General features: G+C 40.0%; 1 protein-coding gene across 2 annotated transcripts in view; it reads left to right on the top strand.

Annotated features, from left to right (window-relative positions):
• The first annotated feature begins 2,432 nt into the window (after positions 1-2,432).
• Positions 2,433-14,814, top strand: part of LOC122399109 — a 605,244-nt gene continuing 592,862 nt past the window's right edge. For both annotated transcript variants that reach the window (XM_043399523.1, XM_043399528.1), the window contains exon 1: positions 2,433-2,693. The gene's annotated coding sequence lies outside the window, so the exon portion shown is untranslated. The remainder of the gene's footprint in view (positions 2,694-14,814) is intronic.

Below are 14,814 nucleotides of genomic sequence, written 5' to 3'. Positions count from 1 at the left end.
AAAAAAAAAACGCGTTAGTGACCATTAGAGATATTTCAACACATGTTGTATTAATATTAATGACACAAGGAGCATATTATTGAATTCTTTCGAGTTTTTCAATAAAATACGTTTGAAACAAAGATTCGATTTCTTGTTTGTTAGTGAATTAGTTATTATTTTGAGAGTTTGGTACATGTACAAAATATTTAATCCGTGTCGAATGCTCGATATGAAAATCGAACTGAAATAATATCCGTATTAAATGTTTTTGCAAAGCTGTAAACACGCGTGTACGTTAAAATCAACTGAATTAAGGTTATGTTCTCGTTTTTAGTCTCTCTTATATCTCGTAACAAAGTTATGTAAGCTCCTATGGTTTATCAAAGCCAATAAAATATGTCATATAATTATGTCGTATAAACAATGGCAAAAGTGGGATGAAGAGACACGTGTTTTTTTTTTAGAACTATATAAGCAGATGTTATTAACCCTTTGGATAAGAGTTTTCACTATACTGAACGTGCATAAACTATTCATATTGGTCAATTGGCATCTCTGCCACTGGGATCGCTGCACGATGCGATCGTCCAGTGCCGAAACTCGGAATTTTTAACGAACAATTGTAACTAATTGTATTTTTGCATAATTTTGATAAATTTTCATCAAATTAAATAACGTACAATAAACTTGACACGTTTGTTATAAATATTACTATCATAAGAAGTATACATAGTCGGATTAAATGCTTATACTTCGCTCAGCGAGAAGAAAATAGGGTAAACAAAAGCATGTGACTTAGGACAGGGCCGAAACAGCAAGGTACTGGGCTCCGAATAAATCCAAATTCAGTATTAGTTATACAAGGTATTATTTATCTATAATAATAACAATTCTGCAATGAAAGAATTGATAGAAAAAAATATATAAAGATATTAAATACGGTTGTACAAATAAAAATATATCTAAATTATATTTATCGACCTACTAAACGTCGGACTTCTAATACACTCCTGATTGGAGATACAGTGGACCAATAAGATGTTTTTGTAATCACGTGGTTTTGTTTACCGTAGTTTCTTCTCGTTAAATAAAGTATTGCACGCAGTAAATATTTAATTCGTTCGTATTTACAACAAGCATTAAAAATAATAGCAAGATACGAACAAAGTAATTTTATGAAATATTTTATTGAATTTCGTAAACCATAGAGACCTACGTGACCCTGTCGGAAGGTACAACAGAACAAAGGCAACCTAACCTTAAATCAGCTGTTTTGAAAGTACAGGAATGTTTACGGCGCTGCAAAGGCGTTTAATACTCGTACTATTTTGGCTCGATACGGCATCTAAGGACGTATCGTACCAACTTGATATACGTTTATTTGCACCACAATTTTGTTAGAAATCAAGTACTTGGAACGCGTATCAAACGCTCGTTGTAAACTAGTTCGGTAACTGGGCGCGCAGCCGTCCCTTAGCCGTTCATCTGATTCGCGGTTTCGGCGGAGCGCGGCACTACTTTCGCCGGCGGATGTGATTTGATCCCGGCGGTTGCGCGGTCGCAGATTCCCTATGGTGGAATGTGGATGCTGTGCGCGGTGGTTTGTTTCGTACGCGAATTAAAGGGTCTGTTTTGCCGGTGATCGAATGCTTCGATCCGTCGAACGAATCGTCCTTGTAAGCTGACAGCCGTTCCGTGCGACGATGCAGCTTGACAGAACGTACGTGCGCATTGACAATTACGCGCGAACCAGCGTAGAGTGGTCGAGCACGGGCTAGTAAACAAATGTCAGAACGGTGGACGAGAGGGAGAGAGAGGAAGGGAGGGAAACGAAACACTATCGTGCCGTTCCAGCGCAACACAGTGGCGTAACATTGGTGCCTTTCGATCGGGCCGTTTGATTTCTTCCCGTACATTAAGGGGAACGTCACCCACGCGTTTTTCGGCTGGCTGACACGCATGGAACGTGTCCGTGCATTGTCGTCGTGACGTCAGGTGTCACGAGCCTGTGTTCGCCGAGTGCCGTGCATCAGCTGCGTGCCAGCTGCATACCCGGCCTGTCAACTTTCTGTTTTCGTTTCTTTTGATAGCGCCGCGTCGAATTCGTCGGCGTCTGGGAAGCGTCGATGCACACAGACGCCAAACGGGGTCGTGCGTGAGATATCGGTGCTAACCGTGTGATATGTTCGAAGCGTGTCAACGCGTGTGATGTTGCATTCCGTGCACGGGTGAAACGCGAGTGGAACTATATTCTATACCGGGCCCTTTAAATCGGAACGACCGAGGGGGCGACTACTTTCACGCACGACGCACACAACGGTACACCCTTCTAGGCTCCAGCTGCCGTGGCATTTAAATCTTTCATCAGGCTTCGGTTTCTTTAACGTTCTTTCGCTCCTTTTAAAAGGCCCTTCGCGTATTATTGGTCCAGTTTCGCGTCGCGGTCATTTTCCCTCTCGATGTCTGTACTGTGCAAACGCGATTATATCGTTTTCGGTCGCGAGAACGAGATCGCGAAGTTCGACCGAGATTCACGGTGAAACGCGGTCGACCGCTTTTCCCTCGCGCGTCGTAACGTGTCATTTTACTTTTTCACCCGGTTTTATCGTGCTTTGAGGTTAGAAAATTATGTAACATCAAACGATCGCTGAACCTGCCTGGCTCGGAATGTGGGATTTGTTTGCAGTTCCTGGCGAGACGTACTTAACTCGGTGAGTAAATCTACTTTATTTACGCCAGGTGTTTGTACACGCATTTTGTCAATACCAGTAGAGGTTAAACAAACTGTTGCTTAGATCATACGCATTAGAATCAATGTTGTTTTGTAAACTACTTTTATGAAAATCTTATTGTTTTCAGTTTATTTTTACAGACGTGTGTGACTGATACTTTTGTGTAATGTTTGCTAGAGCAGCTGTGAAATTCAAGACGATTTAATTGTCACGTGGCGCGAATTGCATTCACTAGTACGTGCGAGTAAGTCGCGCCACGACACGGTGTAGTAACGAAGGACATTTCATAATTGTCAGTGTGATTAATTAAATTCATTTGGCACACTGCATCGCACGAAATCAATTTACGAATGAATGTTTACAAACAGTGTAAACAGTTGAATTTTTAATAATACATCTTGTGTGTTTACATTGTGCGTGTACTGTAATTCACGGTGTGTTCATTCTGTAATTAAAACTTGAATTAAAATTTTTTAAATGTCACGATGCGTCGCACAAAGCTCTGCTGGATACTTACAATTAGTCATGTACAGATTTACAAAATTGTTTTCGTCGATAACGGAAGGTCACACAAAATAATTTTATTCTACATGTCTCGTTTACTTTTGCATGACATTCTGTATATTCTCATAGACTGAAGCATCTGTCTAAATGATTAGAATAGTTAAATAAAAAAATATAACCTTGTACCATTTATTGCGATTTTGTAATCATTTGGAGCAACGCGTTCTCGCGAAGGGAAATTAATTTAAAAGGACATCAGGTTTCCGTGCGTAACTAGAATTGACTGTGCAAAATATCGGTGTGCTTAAAATCAGCGGCCCGTAATTATCCCTGCGCTTAAGTACTCTCCCACGTTTTTTTTTTCGGGACGCCAGGGTATTTTCTTCTTATTTGCCAGACTTGGAGAAGGAATTCTCGCGGTGTCTCGTTTTTCACCGGTTCGGTCCTTTCACTTACGGGGTCATCAATCTCCTGCTGGGTTTTCCGACGCGTCAGTGTTACCTATAGGAGCTCGTATGCAGTCACGAACCCTCATCACTAACCGTTTCTCTTTCCCTTTCTTCCTCAAGCTTTCCGGTTCTGTTATGTAACTTTTCATTATTATTACTCGCGCGCGGAACATCAGGGGATTCAAGGAAACGCGTCGTAAATCTACTTTTCTTGCCAAGTCCACCGCTCTGTCTCCAGTTCGCGAATTACACGCGACTCCGCAGTACGTGGAAAAGTATTAATTATTCTTATTTCGAAGTCGTAACGAAGACGAGGTTTTGCGGAACGTATCAAAATAGATTGGACGCTCGATATAGTGACATCGGTATAATGCTCGATAACGATATTGATATGTCGATATCAAGATATCGTGTGCAGACGATGTCGATATATCGATGTTACGGTACCGCGATATGTATAAGGATATCGACATTGCGGTGTAGCAGTAGGAAAATATTTATTAACTTATCGACCTATTAAATATTAGTGATCTACTTAAAGGACACCCAAAAATATTTAGATAATAAACAGCTTTTACGAACTAACGTTATACAGGCTTTATCGATCTCAATATTTAGTTTTCATAATGTATTCCAGCATACGAGAATATAATTAATTCCTTCGCGGCATCGTCTACTATTACACTGGATAATTATTATGATTAATAACCGTGTATCATACATTATGTATAATTAATTATACTGTGTTCTAATATAAAATTAAATCGCTCACATTTACGCTGTTGTTCAAGCAAATCGCTTTTACTCTTTATCGACGTTTGGTTACCTTTAAATATCTCGCTAGTTACATAACATCAGATATTCTTGAACTCTTCATTCACGTGTAAGAGTAAAGCGTAACCTACTTTCCTTTAAAGGGAGTTGGATTAAAGTATTAGTTATTTATTATCTATATATACATGTATTGATGTCGCACGATGACTGTACTATTTTTTTAAAAGTATAGCTACGTTTAAGAAATGCAATTTCTTAGGTAATTTTCGCATCTAATTATACATAAGTTGACGAGATAAAATAAACGGGCAGTTTCTCAAGGATGTTTGTTAATTCATTAATCGCTGTATATTAGTTTTACTTGTCGTCTATTTATTTATCTAGTTTTTATCGTGAACATTAACCTATGTTCTTATAATATAAATTTTCAAACCTTGGGAAATACGACTTTGAAATAAACGATCCGCTGTTCGTAAAATATTTGTTCCGTTCAACCAAATAATTCTCAGACGTTGCACCGTGTTTGCAAAAGGAACGTAGATTTTTTGAGGGAAACCGTTAGGTGCACTGACGGGCAAATGGAAAGCAAAGCGTCGCACGAACGCGATCGTACGTACTCGGGAGCGTTTATATTTGCATAAACCTATAGAAATGCATACTCGAACGTTTCGCAATTTTTGTCCACTTATCGTTTCCTTCGGTTCGAATCTAATTACAACGGTTTGCCCGTTACAGAACGTATTGTTATCGCGTATGATTTGGTTATCGCGGAGGACGCGTTCAAGAACGAGCTTGCGTTTTTACTTAAAACACCACGAAATTACAGAAAGCAATAATACCTAGGTTCGCGCGGCAATGAACGTTCCCGCGCGAACGTATTAATGTCGTGTCTAACGAACCGTGGCTCATTTTTATTCATGAGGTTGCCTCGGTGTATTAATTATTCCCGGTCCGTTTGTCTCACGCGATAGACTGCGGGTCCAACTTATTTTGGAAATAAGGTATTTCAGGATGTAGAGTAATGCATCGCGCCACGCGATTCTCGAAGTATCCGATGTACGTACCCAATCAGACACTTCTTTCGTCTGCAATCAGTGCGTATAATATGGGTTTTCATGTTGCAATTACTCGTATAATGCACATACGAGAGCGCAACTTAACTTATCTTGACCAGGGTCACGTTTGCATTTAAGAAGCTTTCTACGTCTGGTGTTTTCTATTGTTGGGGAACAATAGAGATCGTTGCTATCTCATTTTAAATACGCATCCACGATCTGATACATACAATAGGAAAACAGCCTTCCTTTCTCTTTTAGATAATGAAAGATACTACGCTGTTCTGTTTTCATAAAATTTGTTTAATCGGTTTGCTTAGAAAGTTCAGGGATACTCTTCTCAAACGCAAGGAGAAATGCACAGCGATCGTACATCATCCTCTAGAATGTGTATCTTGGGGAATATATATCCTTGTATCGTTCAGGCACGTAGAACACGTAAATCACCATTATTGTCATAATTGTAGAGGGCAGCTGTTTCCAAATACTACATTCAGGGGCACAGGATTCATCGATGGCTCGGATACTTAATTCGAAATTCTTTTCCTTGCATCGATTAGACTTAACACTTTTAACACAATGGTGTTGTAAAATAAAATGTCACGTCGTGTGTTTCAAAGATTGCACTTCTGAGACTCGAGGTTACTCGCAGCTCAGTTACAAGATGCTGGAGTTATGCGCATTTATTTACATTCTTGAGCCGTACGTTACATTCCCGCGCGAACTATGAACCTTGAAACGCTCGTGGACCGTGGATAATCATGAATGAATCCGTACGACTGCCCGGGGGTGGGGCTGACCTTTACGCGATACGTTTCGAATTCGATTTTTGTGCAAGTCGATGTCGACGAACGTGCAATAAATAATGGCGGTTCCCGTTGATTATCGGGTGGACACCTTTTTCCCAGGAGGCGCGCCGTGTTTCAACGTGTACCGCCGAACAATGCAACGAGAGAGATTCACGCTCTGCCGGCGATAGCGTCGAAGTAATTGCAATTAAAATTTGTTTCGCGAAATTGGTTACCCACATTCTGTGTGCTCCCGCCTTCTCTCTTGTCCATCGATCCGAGGCTTTTAGTACCCGCTTGTTTTCTTTTTATCGTTCACTTCTGGCAGATCGAAAATCGTAATTAGCAGCTCGTTCGCGCGACTCATTCTTCCCTCTCCCTTTTTTTTTCCACCCCCCACCTCCCTCCTCCGCCGTTACAGGACTGTAATTAATAACGCGCGGTTGATAATTGCGCGTCTACTATGTGCCCAGGTCGATTTAAACGTTCACGGGCAGACACGTTTTCGGCAACCCTACACTTTTCGCCCGCCTCGATTCGTTTTTCCCTCGAACGAAAACCGTTTAATTGAAATGTAAATTGTTTGATCGAGCCACAGCGATATAGTTGATTCAACGAACGTATTGCCCTCCGTAGAAATTACATTTGCGCAACTGTCGATCCCCGATGAGATAAAAACACGGCGCTACGTTATTGTTTCGATAATTGCACGAACTTTCAATTATTGTTAATTTTAATGAACTGGTCTTAAGTACACATTGCTCGATATTTCAACGATGTCCCGTGGAAAGTGTTTACGACTTATCCTTGGAAAAATTGAGCCACGAACAGTTATAAATCCTTCGATACGTTTAGACATACTCTGGTGTGTTCAGTTTTGATTGGAAAATGATCTTCAAAACGAATTCCTATAACATCACCGATACTTTGAATACCCCTTTTCAGAACAATACTCTTAACGCTTACCAAAATTACGTAAATGTTTCGGTCTGAAATTATCAGGGCTTCCACGCGCGAATAATTTTCACGTAAAAAACGCGAGCTTTTACCGGCTCTCGACCTCTATGGGGGATGTAATCCTTTAAATAAAACCGCTTTGAAGTACAAACGTATTGTGCGCAGTTTCCATTGATTACCCCGATCAGCAGTGAAGAAGTGTGATTCGCGCGAAAACACGGGCCGCGTACTAATTACTGACAATATTTCCGGTACGACTGGTCGTTAATAACGTTTCTATTATTAATGAACGGACTCCAGCGCGGCGTTAACGGCCGATACGTGGCAATACGTTATAAGCTCCGATAATGCGCCACGTGGGACGGCTGACGCGTAATTGTAAACTCGATCAAAAAGGCTTGTAGCTGCCAATGCGATTGTCGTTGTACCGTTTCCACGGTTCCGGTGTTCCCTTATTCCTGCCGTTGGTTATTCACCGAGTTTTCGCGGTATTAAATAATCGAAATTGAATTCGAAGCGTAGTCGCGCGCATCGGGGCGCAGCTTTCCCCATTTCGAATTCAATGCGATCTGTTCGAGCTTGTTCAAGTAGCTTGGCCCCGTACACTCGATGTTCATTGCATCTTTGGGGAATTTCAGGCGTACGTACTGGGATTATTGAACGCGACTGTGCACCCATTCGGAGACCAAAACTCGATGGATCGTTAAAACTGTGGCAGAGACTTTATCATTGTACGAAGGTTTACTCGTTAGCGCATCAAGTTGTTTCGTGTTCGCGGTTTGGGTCGTTGGAACGAATAGTTTTATACGATTACCGGTATTTCTTGCTAGCAGGGCTCGCGATGCAAGGTAATAAGGCTTCAACGTTCTCGTTTCAGAGGCTTAAGATACCCAGTCGCGTATTTAGAAATGAAAGGAATCGGTCGCTCTAAGAGCAATTGAAAATTTGTATCTTAAATGTTTTGTGCAAAAAGCTGGTTTATTTTGTTATAAGAAAGCTTCTTAGGGAATTCCACTTTGTTCCGTTACAAGAGACAGTTTCTATTTTTCGATCATAGCAACACTGTGCAGAACGAGTTTCTGTTCGATTTTGGGCGATCTGCATATTTTGATATTCTCGGGTTTCAATTTTCGATACGGTGGAGATTTCGAAGGAACGAAATTGCCCGCAATCGAAGCAAACGGCGCACAGATTTGTCAAGAAACACGTATTTTCTATGTGTTATCTTATGAACATTGAAGATCGACGTTGCTCATGCACGTGTACGCGATATTTCAAGGATACTGGATCAGTCCAACGGGTGACCGTTATGAATCATAATAAAACGCGTTGCACTTCGTGCTATCGCTCTCGAATGGTTAATTTCTCAAGGGCGTAATAACAACGAAAAGTGGTCGCCTTGGGGTGCGATTAATGTCGCCGCTGTAAAAAATGGTCAACACTTTCTTCTCCTTCGCCCGTGTGTACCGTAACACGAGGAATTTTTTAAAACTATTATATATATTCGTACCATCGAACGATGCTGCGCTTTTAAACTTGGAACTGATCGATGGTACACTCTTGATAACAATTTCTAGAAAAAGAACATCGTTTCTAAAGAAATCTATCGTCGTTGGCTTCAAATGTTTTATTTCATTCTTGACTCGGTTTATTTCTTCCTCTGTAATTCGCGTAGATCTTTCAGGAGGGGTAGATGGCCGTGAATTTCTGCGTAAAATATCACGATCCGGCTCCAGAATTTCATTCAAGGGACTCTAAACGCGAATACCCGGATAAGGTTTGAAGAAATTCGCCGTAACGAAGACGGTGGCGCAGCGACGAGATTTATAAGACTTTCACGGGTCGCCATAAACCTTGAAAATTCTATTTATTTCGCGAATTTGGAGCCAAATGTGGGACGAACGCGCGATGAGATAAATTTACGATCCTTTTTAGGCATTAAATCTGGCGTGTCTGCAAAGTTTGGCGAGCAGCCAGGAGACTCGAGTGCGGCCAAATACACGTACAGATGAGCCCCACCTATACTAGAACACGTGAGCCCGGCATTATGAGATATTTAATTTGAGTTTCGCGCCGTTATATATCAGTCGGTGTTGATGGAATGGCTTGTTCTCTTGATTTCCGTTTTTGCGCCCGTGTTGACCCGTAATTTACCGTAATATCTATTAAGAATCTTTTGAACATCGACGATTTTTATACCCTTTTTCAGCTACGACCCTCGTTCCTCGTTCTTTCGCTTTTTATTTATCCAACGAGATCCCTTTTGCGCGTTAACTCTTCCGAAAGAAATGGCGCCACTTTTTGCATTCCGCGGCGACGATCAACGGCATTGAATTAAACATCGCGTCTTGTTCTTTCACGTCTGGATCACACGATTTCATTTGCGAATAACAAGACAATTTTTCAACCGACATTTTTAGTACCAATCGTTACTCAAAAATTTGTAACGTAATGACAAGGTGTTTACTTTGGCGGGAATGAAGTTAGAAAAGACACCAACCTCTATAATGTATGTGTACGTCGGAAGCGTGTTCGTTGAAGCGTGAATGGGTGGTTCTGTTTGGCAAACCGTCTCTGTCGTTTGCAATCGCCGTATGCAATCTTGGCAAGGGAAGGAATTTGGCAAAGATATTGTTACAGAGAGTTCGTGTAAAAATGTATTTTCATTCGTAGAAGAGTTTACAGGAAAAACGCCTTGTTATTAAAATATCTCGGACGATAGGGCGACGTTACGAGCATCGAAATTAATTCTCTTTGCATTTAATCGCGATTTGCTTCCTTCTTTTTTACTCAGAACGGGTGCCGAAATTCCAACGCGATTTCAATGCAAAACTGTTTCTTCCAATTATTTTTATCTACGTAACCCGCGAACATTTGTACGCTATCTTTTCTTATTTCAGTAGCGCCGCGAGCGAGATAATTGCATTCCAGGGGAAGCGCCGCAACGGCCGCGTCGTATCGTTTTTCTCAAGCGTCTCGTTCCAGCTTTTTGTTTGACGAAGTTACCGTATCATTGATACGGTTTCACAAAGTACACTGCAATTCCCCGAAGTGTGAAGTAAGTTTAACAGTGCGTTAAACGTAATACGATTACGGGAATCTGCAACGTGTAAGCCAAACTAGAATGCAACATCCCAATGAATTCATGATTAATACGCAAACGCTGGTTAAGTTCCAAACTCGAATTGAGAATAATTTCACTGTAAACGGTATTTGTCTTGCCACTGTGAACGAGGAACATCGACAACGGCCATTGAGCATAATACGTAAATAGTTTGGGAAACTAGATAAGAAAATCATCCGTGCAATTCGGGACGATTAGACTCGAGGCAATACCGTTTAGCTTGCGTTTCATTAGCCACGAATTGAAGTTATAGCTGCGTCAGTAAAGAAGAAAATCAAACATTTATTATCTCCAATGTGAAAAATATTTTTTTACTCGACTTAAAAATCATGTAACCAACACTTTCATGACCATCGGTGATTTTCGAGAGAGTTTCCAATCCGATGAAAGTTTCCCAAGCGGTATTTTCTAAGTACTCAAACATTAGCATAGTTTCATCGTTAGGCAAACATACGATTATCGTTTTTATCAATCTTCTCAAGACGATTCGTCGATCGATTTAATATAAATTAAACATCGTCTTAAATGGATTCTCAAAAATAGAAAAAACCATTACTATTAGAGATTCAGAGGCACGCAAAACTAGAATATGATCAAAATTATGATTTCTTCGCGGTCAGCTTTCCATGGTTCTTCGCCAATCTCCATGTGACACCTCATATCGTATTTCATTTGAATTTTTAAGAAAAGTACGCAGCTGTGCTTCTTATTCGTTCCTTACTAGGTGAAACGGATTCCCCGCCACTTCTATTTTTCTCCCTTTTGAAGAAGCTACGCGAGCCGTAAAGCACCAGCGTGAATTCCCTTGCATCCATTGTCGTAAATACCTGCGAGGGAACTCCTTTGAATAAGTAAAGAGGTTTCCTGAATGACGCCCGTGAAAGTATAATACTTTAACGTAACGCGTAAACGTGCAAGCGCTGATTCTGAAAGTGATTCAGCTAGGATCGCGTGCACACGGGGAGGGAACGAAAGAAAAAAAAAGCAAGGAAAAAAAAAAGATATGCAAGGCGAATGTGAAAGTCGCGAAAGTTTCGCGCGCACGGGGGCGTTCGCGGTTTCGCGATCTTTATTCTGCTGACTCCGTGCCTCGTTTAGATACGCTCCATCAATCATGTTAATAAACCTGTTCAAGCGTTGTCTGTATGTATATAGATCGAGTCTGCGTTACGAAAACCCCCCGTACGAAGCACGCTCGAAGGCTATCGGGTCCGAGCAGCTTAGCGAAAAGGAGATGAAATAGTCTGTTGGATAGCAACATGCGAAACGTGCATTTTCTGTATGATGAAACAGCAATGTCTCGGTGTTCCAATGAAATACTTTAGCTGGATGAAGATTAGAGCGTCGATAATCGAGAAAGTTGGTCACTTTATCGCTGTGCTCTTGCTTTCTGTATTGGATAACCCAGTCGAGGGGGGTAGACTTTTTTTCGGCTGGTAAATAAGCACTTGCGAGGAATTTATTCCAAATAAATATAATCGATCACGTTTGTTATGACGTAAAAATATTTTTAAAATAGAAGGATATCTGCTCGTGATATTGAGGTAGCTTGAAAGACCAGAGTTTTCATAACTGACAGACCTTTATGGAACAAAGTAGGATAATTAGAAAATTTTGGTACCGTTTTAAAGAAGAATTTGACTCTTTTCGAGGAAAATTCGCTGTTTGCTCGAGCAGAGAAAAAGAATTGGTAAAGATAGAAGTATTATTCTAGTTACGTCTATAGACACACTATCCCGGAAGCTTTTCTGCTTCAATTTTTAAGTTCGTCAAAAATTAAATAGCCTACGCTCGAAACTGTTCATTTATGGAAAGCAAATTCGAGTTTTTGAACGAAAGCAACGACTACCTTTTTGATGCTTCGTAAAATAACACTTCCATAACTGTCTTTCTCTCTTGATATAAAAATTCTTTGAATAGAAGACTTGAATTTTATTTATGTACAATTTTGCAGACTCAGGTTCGACAAAGTCGTGGTCTACAAAAAAGTATACATTTATAAAAATATAACAGTGCAGTTTTATTCAGTATATTTACGTTTTTATAAAAGTGAAATTGAGAAAGTTATAATTTTTAAATCGTGTTGCTACAAAGTTTTTTAAATCATGCAAATACAGATTATGAACGCATGTTTAACACGGTCCCTGGCAAGTATCTAGCTTATCACATAGATTATGTGACACTTATCTAGTTTATCGTATTATTTATATAACACTTTTAGTTCTTCTTTGAATCCAACGTCACGGATGCGTAGCAGCGATGACTTGTCGTTTTATATCGTTTTATGCAATCAATTAAGATTTCGTTATATCACTTATTGACTTATAATTAGAAATCAATTAATATATTGTATAATAGCAAATAACAAAAATAAAAGTGGTTTGTCGACCACACATTGGCGTAATTAAGTAGTAATTTCTATTTTACGATTCATCATAACAAAGAACCAAAAATTTCGATATCTATCCAGTTTCTTAATACAAAATGGTCACTTTCAGCAAGCAAGGAAACCATTATTCGGTGAAACATCTTAAGCGATACGATTTTGGCAACTGTTCTACACAGTATTATCGGAAGTCGTAACTAATAAATAAGCCATTTGTTATTTATCGGTGAGAAATTTCGGTACCAGAAATACCGTGTTCGAGAATGTTATTTCTACGATATCGATTTTTAGCACGAGCAGGATTGTTGCCAGAGGACTACGACTCTTATCAGTTTATTTTCGAAGTAAAGATGTAATAACGGCTTTCCGGGATGAACACGGATGAGGTCGGTAAATAGATTTCTCATCGGCCGCAAGATGTTTCCATTTTCAATTTCTGCGGGATGGGAGACATTCGGTTTTGCTGCGCTTGATACGAAAGTAAAAAGGTTTACGACTCGCGGAATGAGTACGCGACCCTCGAAGCTTTTATGCAATAACGTGAGTAATCTACGAAAGCAACGGTAGCCACGAGGAAAAAAGTAGGTCGCAGAACGGATCGAACCATCGATCGTCGAAGTGTGATAATGACTCGATGGATTTGAAAGCGGAAGACGCCAGTCGGCGTTCACCTTTTCGACCAGCTCTCATTTTCTCCTCCACGACTTCCTCATTATTCCCAGATCATTCACTCTGTGCTTTTGATACAAAAGCTTCGGGGCTTCGCGTGCATCGTAACACCCTTTCCGCGTGTGTGTGTCTGTGTGTTTTTCCCCTCGCGTGTATGCTTTGGCACATGGATTCATCGTTGCCTAAATTCGACAGCATCGTTTATGCTGCACACAGCTCAGGCTCGAAACATTTTTGGAGCAACCGATGTTGCATTGGAAGCCATACATTTTTATCGTGAACGCGTACGAATTATTTTCATATTTTCTTGTTAGTTCTACTAGTAAAATTCGATTTACAACGCATGTAAAAATTTTTGAACGGAAAATAACATTTTTCGCGTAGAGTCTATCGGCGCTGTCGTATTCTAGGATTTTTATTACCGTTCGTTATTCGTTCGTAATTCGTAAAAACGCTCTTATCGCGTACCGCGCGATACGTAAATGTTTTACACGTCGGTGAAAAGCCTTCGGAGACATATAGCGTTTTACGATTTAGCACTAGCATCTTAACACGGTTTTCGGCGAGTCTGGATGCTTCTGCTAAAAAGCAAGGCAATGCTGCTTTAATAATCGAACAGCCATAAAACGACGAAGATGCAAATACAACGGTATCCCGGGGAGATAAATGGGGGGGGGGGGGGCAGAAGAAAAAGAAGTAAGTTTGCAGCATAAAAGTTTTACGAGTCACGACAGCCCTTTGTTACATCTGCTTGTGTGCTTCGATGTTTAGCGTTCCGTTAAAGTAGCTTTTAAGTTATAAACAGCGCCAGACAACGACGTTCGTTTCTTCCTTCCGCCTAATTGCTTCGTTTTGATAAGCAGATGCGTCTGGTTGGAGCAAAACGCCACGAGGTTTCTTTTCAATTATTTCTAACGGATAATTATACCCTTGCGTGGCATTGACACGATACGTTCACGGTCTAAACTTTATTTCGCTTTATTAGCACTAAAACTGGTTGTGGATTTATTCGTATCAAAGGAATTAAAACGATAGATACGTGAAATAAGTATTTATTTATTTTCTTATAGAAAATTACGATAAATTTTTGATTATTTTTATTAGAAATTACGAATGGTTCATTCTGATCGCTTTGGTAGTTCTAGGGTTAATAAAGAACAATATAGTTCTAATTATTTTACTTTAGGTGTCATTAAGTTTGTAAATTCTTGAGGATCTTCATTTGAAACATTATTTATCTGTAGACATTGTTTAAATAGGTTAATTTTTACTCAGAAACTCGACGTTTTTATTCTTCTTGGAAATCTATTTTTGCAGTTCATATTTCTCCTTCTAGGAAATAATGATATTACAATGATTTCATTTTATACTGTACTTTATTTTAGAATATATTA

This window comes from Colletes gigas, unplaced genomic scaffold, assembly GCF_013123115.1.
Source record: "Colletes gigas isolate AHSC1104 unplaced genomic scaffold, ASM1312311v1 Colletes_gigas_Sc00012, whole genome shotgun sequence".
In the NCBI taxonomy this organism is placed as follows: Eukaryota; Metazoa; Arthropoda; class Insecta; order Hymenoptera; family Colletidae; genus Colletes; species Colletes gigas.
Note: the sequence above shows the minus strand (reverse complement) of the source record. Positions and strands in the feature narration are given on the sequence as shown.